At 46.0% G+C, this 14,914-nt stretch overlaps 1 protein-coding gene across 1 annotated transcript in view; it reads left to right on the top strand.

The window, feature by feature from the left end:
- Positions 1–1,541: 1,541 nt before the first annotated feature.
- Positions 1,542–14,914, top strand: part of pak1 (p21 protein (Cdc42/Rac)-activated kinase 1) — a 243,751-nt gene continuing 230,378 nt past the window's right edge. Inside the window, exon 1 of the mRNA XM_060923465.1 lies at positions 1,542–1,628. The gene's annotated coding sequence lies outside the window, so the exon portion shown is untranslated. The remainder of the gene's footprint in view (positions 1,629–14,914) is intronic.

Genomic DNA, 14,914 nt, shown 5'->3' with positions numbered 1-14,914 from the left:
TGCTAACCACTACACCACCGTACCACCCAAGTCCTAAATTTCATAATTAAAACAATTAATATTAAATATTTTCTTTATTATTATGCTATACACTGTGTAGTGTCTGTACATATTTATGTATGTATGCATTTAGATAGGTTTTATGTTAGGCAGCTGGGCCATAGAAGGTTCACGCTGCATGCTGCACGCTACACGCTACACGCGTGTAAAGAAAAGTGGACAAACGTAGCATGACTTGCTCTGGGCCATAGAACGGCGTTCACGTTGCACGCTGCACGCTGCACACTTCACGCGTGAAGCGAGAAATGAACATGCACACTTTTTTCTAGGCGTGAAGATGGAAATTCCAGTCAATGGATGCACGACCCCAAGGTCACCGCCGCGCCAGCCAATCAGAACGGGTCTAGGGAGATAAAATGGACGACTACCGAGAAAAGTTGAAGTTTAATGGCCCAGGGTCCGGTTCTTCACGTGAACGTGTAGCGTGCAGCATGCAGCGTGCAGCGTGAACCTTCTATGGCCCAGCTGCCTTATAGTTATATATTACAAGTATTTCCATAAATATATACATTTATATATTTTGTGTGGGGCAGCACGGTGGTGTAGTGATTAGCACTGTCGCCTCGCAGCAAGAAGGCCCTGGGGTTGAGCCCAGCGGCCGATGAGGGCCTTTCTGTGGGGAGTTTGCATGCTCTGCGTGGGTTTGCTCTGGTTTTCCCCACAGTCCAAAGGCATGCAGGCTCTAAATTGACCGTAGGTGTGAATGTTTGTCTGTGTCTATGTGTCAGCCCTGTGATGACCTTGTGATTTGTCCTGGGTGTACCCCACCTCTCGCCCATAGTCAGCTGGGATAGGCTCCAGCTTGCCTACGACCCTGTAGGACAGGATAAGCGGCTGCAGATAATGGATGGATGTTTTGTATGCATTTATATATGTTATATATTCTATTTGTATATTACAGGTATATACATAGGCACGTATATTTCAATCGTATTATTTAGTGTTCAGTATTTTTGTGTTCAGTGTTTAGTTGTGTTTCCTGAAGCTGTCATAATAAAATAATTTCCTATAAAGATTAATACAGTATGTCTAAAAATATTGTACTAATGTGTAAAATAGGCTGTATGAATATAACATGAATACTCTATAAAAGTCCCACCCCTTTTTCTGTAAAGCGCGCTGAACAACGAGACGAAATAGGTTGCCAGATTTGTTCTAATTAATCTTTAAATTAAATTATTTGTACAGAATGGGTAAATTGATATTGTTCTGGATATGCTAGAGATACATAAAGTGCACAAATTTTTGGAATTTTTAGGTATTGCTATCCGTTCTCGCTAGATATAGATAAGTGTATAAATAAGATAATAATTAATTATACAAATAAGGAATAGAAATCTGGCAACCCGTCAGCATGAAGGCCAGAACATGGAAGCGGGCACGAGCGGTGTGTGGGCGGGGCGTTGCTACGCAGCAGCAGGGTTGTGTGCACGCGTGCGCCTCACGGGGCAAGTTTGGGTAAATGAAAAAGAGGCAGCAGAGCGGCGTTGTGTGATTGGGTGTGTGAGAGAGGGCGAGGAAAGGAGGAATATAATTGTCTTTTAAGCTTTCTCTCTTCGTTGTTAGAGGTGAGTGGCTTAGGAACTGCAAAATGGACACATGTAGCGTGTGTGAGAGCGAGACCACTGAGGCGCTCACACCGCGGGCATGAAAGTAGCTTGTCTGGTCTGGTGTCTGTGCGCGTGCGTGGTTTCTTAGAAAATGAGCTTCACCATTCAAAATATACTGAGAGGTTTACAGAGTTCCATTGAAATGGGTAAAATGTAAATTTTCACATGCTTAAAAATATTTTGAGCGATGAATTCTGGTACTAATATAAATAATACCATCAGTGTTTTTACATTAAGCTGGTTTCTGCTTATTAATTGGGAAATTGGGTCTAATCCTGGATAAAACTCCTCGTGTTAATTTTTTCTCTTGGCTGTTTTGCTCATTTCTGTTGATTTGTGAGTGTTACTCATGAGCTCATCATTACCCAGCTATTGAGTGTAGTATGGAGCGATCAGTCTGCTCGACCAGTCTGCTCCTGTAATTCTTCTAAACTCCACACGTTACTGTTTTTCCATCTCCAACCTAATGAAAGATGTGGAAATGAAAACTCGAGAATTAAGACAGGGATGTTGGAGTAAACATGATTGGGAATCATCACATTCCCATGCTGTTTAATGTCGGGGATTAGCTTCCACATCTGTGGTCCAACATACAGGATTATTGTACAATTAAGTGGTTTACTTTTTATTTATACAGCACTTATTGTGATTTTATTGCTACTTGGTGAGGTCTGTGGGCTACATGTCATTCTTGCACTTTGTTGTTTCTGTACTATAACAAGGCAGTTGGTTGATTTAATTGATTAAATATCTAACTTTCTGTCCATCTAATCATAAATCAGCTTTTTTTTTCTTCTCCAAATGCCATCTGAAGGTCACAAGATTTTATGTGCTTCTATGAGATTTTGTAGGCAATAATGCAGTAAGAACCTGAGTTCAGGTTACTGCTTGTGCCTTTGTTGGTTTCCTCCCATACCAGTGGGATTTGTGAATCAAGCCTCCCCCTAGGTATGAATGAGTGTGTGAATAGGTATGAATGGGTGTGTATAGTTGCCCTGAAATGGTCTGCTGTGCCGTTCAGGGTGTAGCCCTTCTTTGCTTCCAGTGTTCTCTAGATCCACTCCAATCCTTACCAGGGCAAAGTAGACACTGATGAAGATGAATGAATCCGTGATTGAGTTTGATGATCTGGGTTTAATGGATCTGTAGATGCAAATATTGAATGTTATAATCTCTGTGCAGGCTACTCTAGTCCTTTATCTCCAGCCTTGGCAAATCATGTCCTCATGGACCTTGCTTTGTGCACAGTGGCATTATCATGTTGGAAGAGGTTTGGGCCCCTTAGTTACAGTGAAGGGAAATTGTAATTCTAACAGAATAAAAAGATGTCTCATCTCATTATCTCTAGCCGCTTTATCCTTCTACAGGGTCGCAGGCAAGCTGGAGCCTATCCCAGCTGACTACGGGCGAAAGGCGGGGTACACCCTGGACAAGTCGCCAGGTCATCACAGGGCTGACACATAGACACAGACAACCATTCACACTCACATTCACACCTACGGTCAATTTAGAGTCACCAGTTAACCTAACCTGCATGTCTTTGGACTGTGGGGGAAACCGGAGCACCCGGAGGAAACCCACGCGGACACGGGGAGAACATGCAAACTCCACACAGAAAGGCCCTCGCCGGCCCCGGGGCTCGAACCCAGGACCTTCTTGCTGTGAGGCGACAGCGCTAACCACTACACCACCGTGCCGCCCCAATAAAAAGATGTATAACACATAAAAATTGTGTGCTTCCAACTTTGTGGCAGCAGTTTGGGGAAGGTGTGTGTGTGTGTGTGTGTGTGTGTGTGAGAGAGAGAGAGAGAGAGAGAGTCAGGTGTCCACAAATTTTTGGCCATATAGTATATCTGCTTTAACCTACAGATTAAGTTTTCCTGTCAGATTTCATCCTTTTTTCTGGAGACCTTATGTCTGCTGCCAGTCTTCAGTATCCCACTTGGGTTTTTGTTCAGGGCATGTTACTGTCTGCTGTAATTAAAGTCTACATCTGGTTGTATATGACAGAAAGATAGATGGGGCAGAGGGAGGGAGAGACCGGCAGAGGGAGGGAGAGACTGGTGGGGGGCAGGGAGAGCCAGGCAGGTGTAGGGAGAGCCTGGTGGGAGGCAGGGAGAAGCTGGTAGGTGGAGGGAGAACTGGGTGGGCGGGCGGGCAGAGGGAGAGACTGGCGGGCGGATGGACAAAGGCCACCAAAATGAGGTGAAGGATGGTCAGATGCAGACAGATAGAGGATGGCAGATACCTACAGACAGTGGAGGGGGGGAGAGAGAGAGGCGCAGATGGGAGAATCAGACACAGATTAAGAATGAAAGAAAGAGAAAGACTGACCAACAGACAGATGGAGGTAGAGACAGATGGACAGAGGGAGAGAAGCCATCAGACACCATGCAAAAGAGGGAGAGACTGTTAGACAGACAGTGAGAGATTGACAGAGGGAGAGGTAGAGAAAGTGAGAGACCGACAAAAATGGAGAGAGACAGTAAGGCATAGAATGAGAGAGACTGACGGGGAGAGGCGGAGGGAAGGAGAGACTGACGGGGAGAGGCGGAGGGAAGGAGAGACTGACGGGGAGAGACAGACACAGCTAGTGGGAGAGAAACAGACTGATGAGACTGGTGTTGGGGTTATTACAGTCTTGCTAGAAAAACACCCCTGAATTTCAGTAGGTTGGAACACATGCATATGTTTTTGTAGCTCGAGTCTTTCTCTGATCAAGAGTGTTTCCTGTTGTATGATGAGGTGTATACTGTGTTATTCATCTGCTTTGAGAGCTCAGAGGTGCTGTTATGGGGCAGGGACAGACAAGTGTATCAGTGTTTGGTAATAAGGATCTCCCTGGAGCACAGACTCCTCCATATGTTCCTTGAAACACCCCAACGCACCATCCCAAACACCCCAGCCTGCTCTCTCACACCCTCCAGATGTACGCTTGGCCCTGTCTGAAATGTACTGATGTCAGGGAGGGTGGAGGAGGGGAATGTGGGGGTGGAGTGACCCATGCCCTAAACCGTTGATTTGATATATCGGATTATGCACATTTGTGCACATTGATATATCGGATTATGCACATTTGTAGTACTAGACAGGCTTTCGTCTAAACGGGGGAACAGGGGCGCTGCGCCCTCTTACTCTCGGCGTGCGCCCCCTTACCGACTCCGTGAAAACGTCCCAGCAACACTATGTGACAATGTGTCTGATCATCAAATACGTTATAATTGCTCCAAAAATATTCCAATCATAGTAGATACACCGCCAGACGGTGCAAAAACAATCCGAACTGGCGTTTTCCAGACTGAGGCGCCATGTTGTTTACTTGTCGCGGCTGCTCTCGCGAGATTTGACATGGGTTACATACAAGGTCAGCTGACTTGTAGAGCGAGATTTCTCGAGACTGAATGACCTTTCACCCACCAGCACGGGAGCTTTTGACAGTAGTAGTTCGCGAGTTGTTTTTGTTGACACTTGGGCATTTAAAGATGTCATCCCGCGGCACGAAACGGAAGAAAGCCGAAGACTGTCCGGGGCAGAAGATGATTACTTCTTTCTTTTTCCATGTTGACAGACAATTTGTTACAATTTCCCTCTCAGATAGCCTCAGAATGTCCCATTGGAGCCTCAATTTTTCAAAGGCTTCGCAACCCCCCCCCCGCTTCGCTCCCTCGCCATGGTGAGCGCCCTCATACTAAATTTTTCTAGAAAAAACCCTGCTAGAGTTTGGTGTTGGGTTTACTCAGTGTGTGTTTTCAGGCTTGCACTTTTTCTTGATTATTATGGCAGAATATTAGTAATTCTTAGTTAAAAACTTCCCATGGATATGTGATATTTCTTGAAAAAAAAAAAACAGACACACGCTCTTGTGCAGATGCTCCAGGGCTTGAAATGAACTTTTTAATCCATTTGTCCAGTCGGACAAGCAACAAGCTTTTTCACTTGTCCTGACCATCACCTTTTTATTACTATGTTCACTAGTTCAGTGAAAGGAAAGTGATTAACAAAGTTTATCAAAACGCAAGTATGGTTATGATCATAACAGGCCTAGAAATTCATACTTTTTTCACCAGCCAGCCGGACTAGTTACCTTCCAAAGTAACTAGCCAAACAGAAAATCAACTAGTTAAAATTTGTTCATGTATGAATTTTACTTCTGTCAAAAATAACACAAAAGAGAGTAGTTACCATTGTTCATGACTAATGTGCATTTATTTCAAGACCTGAGTATTTTGATACTGTTGTTAAATGCATAAATGAGAGCAACACAGAGCACCATAATATAATCTCATCTCATTATCTCTAGCCGCTTTATCCTGTTCTACAGGGTCGCAGGCAAGCTGGAGCCTATCCCAGCTGACTACGGGCAAAAGGCGGGGTACAAGTCGCCAGGTCATCACAGGGCTGACACATAGGCAACCATTCACACCTATGGTCAATTTAGAGTCACCAGTTAACCTAACCTGCATGTCTTTGGACTGTGGGGGAAACCGGAGCACCCGGAGGAAACCCACATGGACACGGGGAGAACATGCAAACTCCGCACAGAAAGGCCCTCGCCGGCCACGGGGCTCGAGCCCGGACCTTCTTGCTGTGAGACGACAGCGCTAACCACTACGCCACTGTGCCGCCCCCATAATATAATATCAACAAATAATAATATACTGGAAAACTTGTCAAGTTGGTGTATGCGTATTGAAAACAAATATACTTACTATCATGACTATACCACCCAAAATATGTCCAACATGCTTTCTGTATTTAACCATTTATGAGAGAAAGCATTAGGAGCTTCATATTGACTAGGAATCAACTTGAAAAAAATGAATTATTCCATAAAAATCATATTGCAGCCAAGGCCTACCCTGCTCCCACGTTTGCTTATAAGTCCTTTGTCATTTCTCTTTCTCTTACTTCTCTTATTGGCAGCCTTTTTCTCCTCTTCAGACCGAGGTCGCTTTGTCCCCGTCTCTGGCGGTTTCTGTACACCTTTCAGAAAATTCCACATCGCAACGTAGCTTTGGTAGATGTAGATGTAAACAACAACAAAAACACGTGTTTAAATGGGCGATAATGTGGCCACATCTATTGAATTTGATAACGTGATTACCGCGATATTCAACGAGATGCATCATATGCATGCGCAGTAGTGAAAAAACCGACAGCCTGACTCGTACACGATATGATTCGGAATTCTTTGGTATTTTCCGTCCTGCCGATAAACACATTGATTAACACAGCCACAGCACACGCTTAATATGTGGCGGCTTTAGTTGATGGTGTGTCTGAATCTTTGCTTCATATATATTTTTTTATTTTCAACTAGCCAGCCGGGTTGGCTAGTTACAGGAATTGCCCACCAAATGACAAATTAAGTCGCCTCAGGCGACCGGACCACCGCGAATTTCGAGCCGTGCATTATGCTTTAATGATTTATAATATTTCAATAAATTTTAACAGTAACAATACACAAAAACTATCCAATGCCCTATTATGGTGCATATGTTATTGTTATAACCCATTACCTGTCCTACAGTTTTAAGAGTTAGACGCACCCAAATCCAAAGCTTCTGGAGGAAATAAAGTTAAATCTTGATTAATCCAGTAAAGCCTGAAGTATAAATTAATTTAAAGAAATAAAACTGAAAGAAAACAAGTCAGACATGATAAGGGAGACAGAATCACATTGTGAATGAAAACATACTGTAAGTGAGTTCGGCACTGTCGTAAAATTCCCCTGAAATATTTTACGTTAATGTGTACCCTACAAAAGAAAAACACAAGTCCAAATGAAATGAAGATTCACCACAGATATTTATTTTACTGAGGTATTTGATCACCCTTTCGCCGATTTTGGTGAATTCAGAGTCCCGTAATCTATAATTAGATATTACAACGTGGTTATTTTTACACACACACCTGCTGTACTTGGCTTCCCTGGAATTTCGTAAACAATAACACGGCCGGATCACTGAGGGGATTGAACTAGTTTTGTTGGAACTTAATTGATGTAACTCTTGAATAATTTCTATAAAAATGGTGATTTTCAACAATCCCTAAAATGTGTGGTCTCTGAAAGATATAAAAGCATAAGTTATCATTACTGTATTGTCTGGGGTGGTTATATGTAATACTTTGTTGAATAATTTTCTCGAGTCTGTAAACCAAATTAAATTGGCCTATATGTAGAAAATATGACACATGTAGACTACTTGTACTACTTATGAAAATTTCTTATTACTATTTATTTAACTCATTTTTTTTTTATATTCAGTTGCTACTTTAAGCAAATCTTCAAGGAGTTTGGCCTTATGTGGCCTGAGCAGCGAGCCAGCATAATATGCACATGAACAAATGACACCGTTAAACTCACCTCAGCATGTCTTTTACAATCATTTAACCCCACCCCTTTTTTTTTTTTAAATTATGGCCCAGTTCTTGGCCAGACTGATAATCGCATCATCAGTTTTTCTTTGGCTAATCAGACACAAGGTACACCACCACACTTGCCAGAGAAGTTAGGTGCCTTGCTCAAGGGTACTTGAATCGATCATGCTGGTTCAGGGAATCGAACCAGGGACCTTTTGGTCCCAAAGCTGTTTCTTTAACCATTTGTCCATGGCCACTGAACTGATGGACTCTCGGTCCAGTTACGTTGCTACGTTTGCATAAACCTTGGCGCGAATATCGAAGCAAAAACAACACTGAAGAAGCAACAACAACAATAATAATAATAATAATAATAATAATAATAATAATGGAAGACTTCGGGTTTGTACAGCTGCTGCTTCTCATCGCTTAAAAAGGGCGAGCTTTCGCGGTCTTATTGTTGTTGGTCTTAACAACTCCGCCCCCCCCCGCTGACGTAAGTGGTTCTTTCCTCTGGCCCAGCAGAGAGCTGGTGCTAGCCTGGAACTGCTTTTTCTGGCCCCAGAGCCAGTTCTTTGTCAGTGGAAACAGAAAACCCGGTTCCAAACTAAGCACTAGTCCTGAACCAGCCCTGGAACTGCTTTGGTGGAAAAGGGGCATATGTGGGAGACTCCTGGAACTTCTGGGAGAGTTGGGAATAATTCCGCTTGTCTCATCAGACAGGCAGATGTGGATTTGGCTTGTCCAGATCAAACATTCAGTTGTCCTGGACAGTCGGACGACTGTTAATGGCGAGCCCTACACTCTTGCTTTCTGTCATGATAAATGCAGAATATTGAGTTCATCAGAGGTGGACAAAGTACCCAACTTCATTACTTAAGTCAAAGTACAGATCCCACTGGTCAAATGTTACTCCAATACAAGTGAAAGTTGTACAGTCAAATTTTTACTTAAGTTAAAGTACTGAAGTATATGCTTTTAAAAATACTTAAGTATTAAAAGTAAATTTTCTGTCAACACGTTGTATTATTGCCACAACACTTACAAAACCTGATGCCTCTGAGCAACCGACTAGATTTACTGGCTAGCTTGTAGAGCCTGTAGAATAAACACCTGGTAGAATGTTACAAAATGAAACAACTGAACTGAGAGAGAGCCATTGTGGGTTTTTTTTCTTAAATTGTCACACTCCTCCCCACCCCCACAAAGCAGCATAGTAGTGTTCTGACACAGCTCTGGCAGTTTGTGCACACATGTATGTGTATATATGTATGTTAATCAGGAAGACAGTGGAATAGCTGTAAATGCAGCTTGCTCAGAAAATAAAAATGACAATCCAGCCTGCTTAAAACCCAGGTCCACTTTTAAAGCTGCTTCATAGTAATGAGTAACGAGGACCTTGATAGAAATGTAGTGGGATAAAAAGTACAATATTTGTCTTTCAAATGTAGTGACATGCATCATAAGTTGCCAAAAAAATACTCAAGTAAAGTACAGATAGTCAGTGTACTTAAGTACAGTACTCAAGTAAATGTACTTCGTTACTGTCTACGACTGACCAGAAACAAGTCTCTGTAGTACCACATTTGGGATTCAGCTTCACTGATGGTCATAATGCTACATAAGCTAGGATCCTAATCATGGCTAATTACAGTGGTGCTTGAAAGTTTGTGAACCCTTTAGAATTTTCTATATTTCTGCATAAATATGACCTAAAACATTAGATTTTCACACAAGTCTTAAAAATAGATAAAGAAAACCCAATTAAACAAATGAGACAAAAATATTATACTTGGTCATTTATTGAGGAAAATGATCCAATTTATCTGTGAGTGGCAAAAGTATGTGAACCTCTACGATTAGCAGTTAATTTGAAGGTGAAATTAGAGTCCGGTGTTTTCAATCAATGGGATGACAATCAGGTGTGAGTGGGCACCCTGTTTTATTTAAAGAACAGGGCTCTATTGAAGTCTGATCTTCACAACACGTTTGTGGACGTATATCATGGCATGAACAAAGGAGATTTCTGAGGACCTCAGAAAAAGTGTTGTTGATGCTCATCAGGCTCAAAAAGGTTGCAAAACCATCTCTAAAGAGTTTGGACTCCACCAAACCACAGTTAGACAGATTGTGTACAAATGGAGGAAATTCAAGACCATTGTTACCCTCCCCAGGAGTAGTCGACCAACAAAGATCACTCCAAGAGCAAGGCGTGTAATATTCGGTGAGGTCACAGAGGACCCCAGGGTAAATTCTAAGCAACTGAAGGCCTCTCTCACATTGGCTAATGTTCATGAGTTCACCATCAGGAGAACACTGAACAACAATGGTGTGCATGGCAGGGTTGCAAGGAGAAAGCCACTGCTCTCCAAAAAGAACATTGCTGCTCATCTGCAGTTTGCTAAAGATCACGTGGACAAGCCAGAAGGCTATCGGAAAAATGTTTTGTGGACGGATAAGACCAAAATAGAACTTTTTGGTTGAAATGAGAAGTGTTCTGTTTGGAGAAAGGAAGACGCTGCATTCCAGCATAAGAACCTTATCCCATCTGTGAAACATGCTGGTGGTTTGGGCCTGTTTTGCTGCATCTGGGCCAGGATGACTTGCCATCATTGATGGAACAATGAATTCTGAATTATACCAGCGAATTCTAAAGGAAAATGTCAGGACATCTGTCCATGAACTGATTCTCAAGAGAAGGTGGGTAATGCAGTAAGACAACGACCCTAAGCACACAAGTCGTTGTTAGGGTTTTGCTGGGGATCGAACCCAGGTCGCTGGTGTAGTGATCCAGCAAACCCCCACTAGGCCACCAGGGGAATGACTCAAGTGCAGAGGAGTGAGGCGAAAGTAGAGTAGAAAAACAGTTTATTTACAATATTTACAATCCAAGGCAAAAAGTATAATCCAAACGCTCAGAAGATAACCGGGAAAAAACCAAAAGTTCAAAGTTGAAACAAAGAGCCAAAAACCAGAAAAGAAGAGACAAAAATACAAACGCTCAGAAGATCCAAAAATGGTAAACACAATGTCCAAAAAGTCCAAAAGAAAGCAAAGTACAAAACCACAAAGACACAGGCGAGGAACACGGAACAGAGGTTACTGGAGCTAAACATAACAGCACAAAGACTCCGTCACAAGAGTCTAAACTGAGGAAGTATATATACACAAACTAAATAGGACACAGGTGACAATAATGAGGACTAAGCAGGGCACAAGGCACATGGAAAAACAAAGGCACATGGCTGTCAAAACAAAAACACAAAACAAACAGTGGTGGCCTCTAGAGGCCAAAACAAACATGACAAGATAAAGAAATAACAGCGGCCTCTAGAGGCCAAAACAGTCCCAGTCCTAGCAGGACCCCCCCCCCCTCAAGGAGCGTCTCCTGACGTTCCCAGGGCAATCCGGATGGGCCGAATGGAAGTCCCAACACAGATCCTTGTCTAAGAAGTCCCGAGTGGGAACCCAGCAGTGCTCCTCAGGGCCATAGCCCTCCCAGTCCACTAGATATTGGAGCCTGCTACGGACCTGGCGGGAGTCCAGCAGACGGCGCACAGTGAACACGGTCTGACCCTGGAAGATGCGGGGGGGCGGGGGATTCCTAGGGGCAGGGGCATACATGGACAACAGTATGGGCCGCAACAGGGAAACATGGAATATGGGGTTGATCCTTAGAGTCCAGGGCAACTGGAGCTGGTAGGCGACAGGGTTCACCTTGCGCACAACCTTGAAGGGGCCAATGTAGCGAGGAGCAAGCTTGCGGTTCTCCACCCGCAGCGGAAAGTCCTTGGTGGACAGCCAAACCGCTGCCCAGGGTGGAAAACGTGGGCAGGCCTTCTATGGCGGTTGGCCTGAGTCTGGTTGGACCTGGAAGCCTGGATGAGGGTCGTCCTGACCTTGTTCCAGGTCTTGCGACACCGTCTCACGTACTGATTGACCGAGGGCACCCTAGCGTCCTCCTCCTGTTCAGGAAACCGAGGTGGCTGGAACCCGAACTGGCACTGGAACGGCGACAACCTGGTGGCAGATGACTGCAGGGTGTTGTGGGCGTACTCTGCCCATAGTAGCCAGGTGCTCCAAGATGTCGGGTTATTCATCGCCAGGCCTCGCAGGGTGGTTTCCAGGTCCTGGTTGAGCCTCTTGGTCTGGCCATTGGACTGGGGGTGGAACCCAGAAGAGAGGCTGGCAGTGGCCCCGATGAGTTTGCAGAACCCCCGCCACACTCGGGAGGAGAACTGGGGCCCCCGGTCAGAGACGATGTCCTGTGGGAGACCAAAGACTCGGAAGACATGAGTAAAAATGAGTTTGGCTGTTTCAAGAGCAGAAGGGAGTTTACATAATGGTATGAAGTGGCAGGCCTTCGAGAATCTGTCGACAATGACCAATATGACAGTGTTACCTTGTGAATCTGGAAGGCCCGTGATGAAGTAGACTGCCACATGGGACCAGGGATGCCAGGGAATGGGCAGAGGGTGCAGGAGGCCCTGGGGATGCTGTCGTGGGTTCTTGGTTCTGGTGCACACATCACAGGACAGGACGAATGACCTTACTTCCTTCTCCATGCTTGGCCACCAGAAACGTCTTTTCAAGAAGTCCAGGGTCCTCCGAGCTCCCGGGTGGGCGGCGAGGGGGGATGAGTGACCCCACTGGAGAACCTTGGCCCGGACTTGACGAGGACGTACAAGAGGCCCGGTGGCCCCGTCCCAGGGTCGGGGTCCTGGCGTTGAGCTTGTCGGACGACCTCCTCGACACCCCAGCGGACAGGGGCCACAATCCGGGACACAGGGATAATAGGCCCAACTTCACTCTCCCTGGTGGTGGCAGAGAACAGCCTGGAAAGCGCGTCAGGTTTGGTGTTCTTAGAGCCGGGGCGGTACGATAGGGTGAAGTCGAATTGGCTAAAGAACAAAGACCCACCTAGCCTGTCGTGGATTCAGTCTCTTGACTTGCTGGAGGTACTCCAGGTTCTTGTGGTCCGTCCAAACCAGGAATGGATGTTGTGCTCCCTCCAACCAGTGCCTCCACTCCTCAAGGGCCAGTTTGACTGCGAGCAGTTCCCGATCCCCCACATCATAGCGGGACTCCGCAGGGCTCAGGCGGTGGGAGAAGTAAGCGCAGGGGTGCAGCTTTCCCTCCGAATGTTGAGAGAGGACCGCGCCGACGCCACTGTCCGAGGCGTCCACCTCGACAACGAATGGTTGCGATGTGTCTGGGAGGACCAGGATGGGTGCCGTGCAGAAGCGGTGCTTGAGGTCCCTGAACGCCTTTTCCGCCTGAGGAGACCAGACAAAAGACCCACCTGTCTTCTTGGTGAGGTCCGATATGGGCGCTGCTACAGAACTGAAGTTCCTGACAAACTTGCGGTAGAAGTTAGCAAACCCTAAGAACCGCTGAACTTCTTTAATGGACTTGGGAATGGGCTAGTCCCGGACGGCCAGGGTCTTGGCTGGATCCATCTGGAGTTGTCCCGTTCATGCAATGGAACCCAGGAAGGAGACCTCGGGGACATGAAACTTGCATTTCTGGGCTTTGGCAAACAGATTGTTCTGTAGCAGCCTCTTGAGAACCTGGCGGACATGGTGGCGGTGCTCCTGGACGGTCTTGGAAAATATTGGGATGTCATCGAGGTAGACGAAAACGTACTGATTGATCATATCCCTCAAGATGCCGTTGATAAGGTCCTGAAACACTGCTGGTGCATTGGTGAGTCCGAAGGGCATAACTTGGTACTTGTAGTGTCCTGACGGGGTGTTAAAGGCAGTCTTCCACTCATCTCCCTGTCGGATGCGGTGGTATGCATTCCGTAAGTCCAACTTGAAGACAGTGGCGCCTTGGAGCAGATCGAACGCTGTGGACATCAGCGGAAGGGGATAGCGGTTGCGCACAGTGATCTTGTTCAGGCCCCTGTAATCAATACACGGCCGGAGCCCCCCATCCTTCTTGCCGACAAAGAAGAAGCCGGCACCAGCGGGTGAGGTGGAGGGTCGAATGAACCCAGAGGCCAAGGCGTCCTTGATGTACTCTTCCATGACCTTGCGTTTTGGCTGAGAGAGGGAAAACAGTCTGCCACGAGGAGGGGTAGCCCCAGGAAGCAAGTCGATGGCACAGTCGTAGGCACGGTGTGGAGGAAGAACGGCAGCCCTGCTCTTGGTAAAAACTTATTTAAGATCCCAGTACTCTGTGGGAACTTGAGATAACTCTGTGAGATCAGATGGCTCGGCAGGAGACACAGGAGAGCTAGAGAGCAGACAAGAGGCATAGCACGCAGGACCCAATTCCACAACCTGGCTTGTTACCCAGTCTATACGAGGGTTGTGGCGGGTAAGCCAAGGAAGGCCTAGAATCACCGGGAACTCTGGTGAGTGAATCAGGTGCAGGGATATTTCTTCTTGGTGACCTTGAGACTGGAGAAAGACTGGAGAAGTAACTTGGGTGACTCTTCCATCACCTAAAGCTTGGCCATCCAGGGCTGACACAGACAGTGGGACTTCAAGAGGAGCAGTAGGGACATTGATTCTTCGGGCGAAGTGGACATCCATAAAGTTTCCAGCCGCCCTGGAGTCTAGCAAGGCCTGACAAGGGTGGACGGACTCACCCCAGGAGATGGAGACAGGGATGTAGACTCCTTGGCCGGGAAGTTCGGGAGAGAGGGTAGGCCCTGTCACAACCCTCCCTCGGCTGGATGGGGCGGTCCTTTTCCCGAGAGCTCGGGACATGATGCTCGGAAGTGGCCAGGCTTGCCACAGTAGATGCAGCACTTGTCCCTCCTCCTGCGCTCCCTTTCAGCTGCGGAGAGACGAGTACGGCCAACTTGCATGGGCTCTGGACAGTCACTGGAGGAGGTGGACGGACTCCAGGTTGAGGCAGTGAGGCAAGGG

The sequence above is a fragment of the Neoarius graeffei genome, chromosome 6, assembly GCF_027579695.1.
Source record: "Neoarius graeffei isolate fNeoGra1 chromosome 6, fNeoGra1.pri, whole genome shotgun sequence".
Lineage (NCBI taxonomy): Eukaryota > Metazoa > Chordata > Actinopteri > Siluriformes > Ariidae > Neoarius > Neoarius graeffei.
Note: the sequence above shows the minus strand (reverse complement) of the source record. Positions and strands in the feature narration are given on the sequence as shown.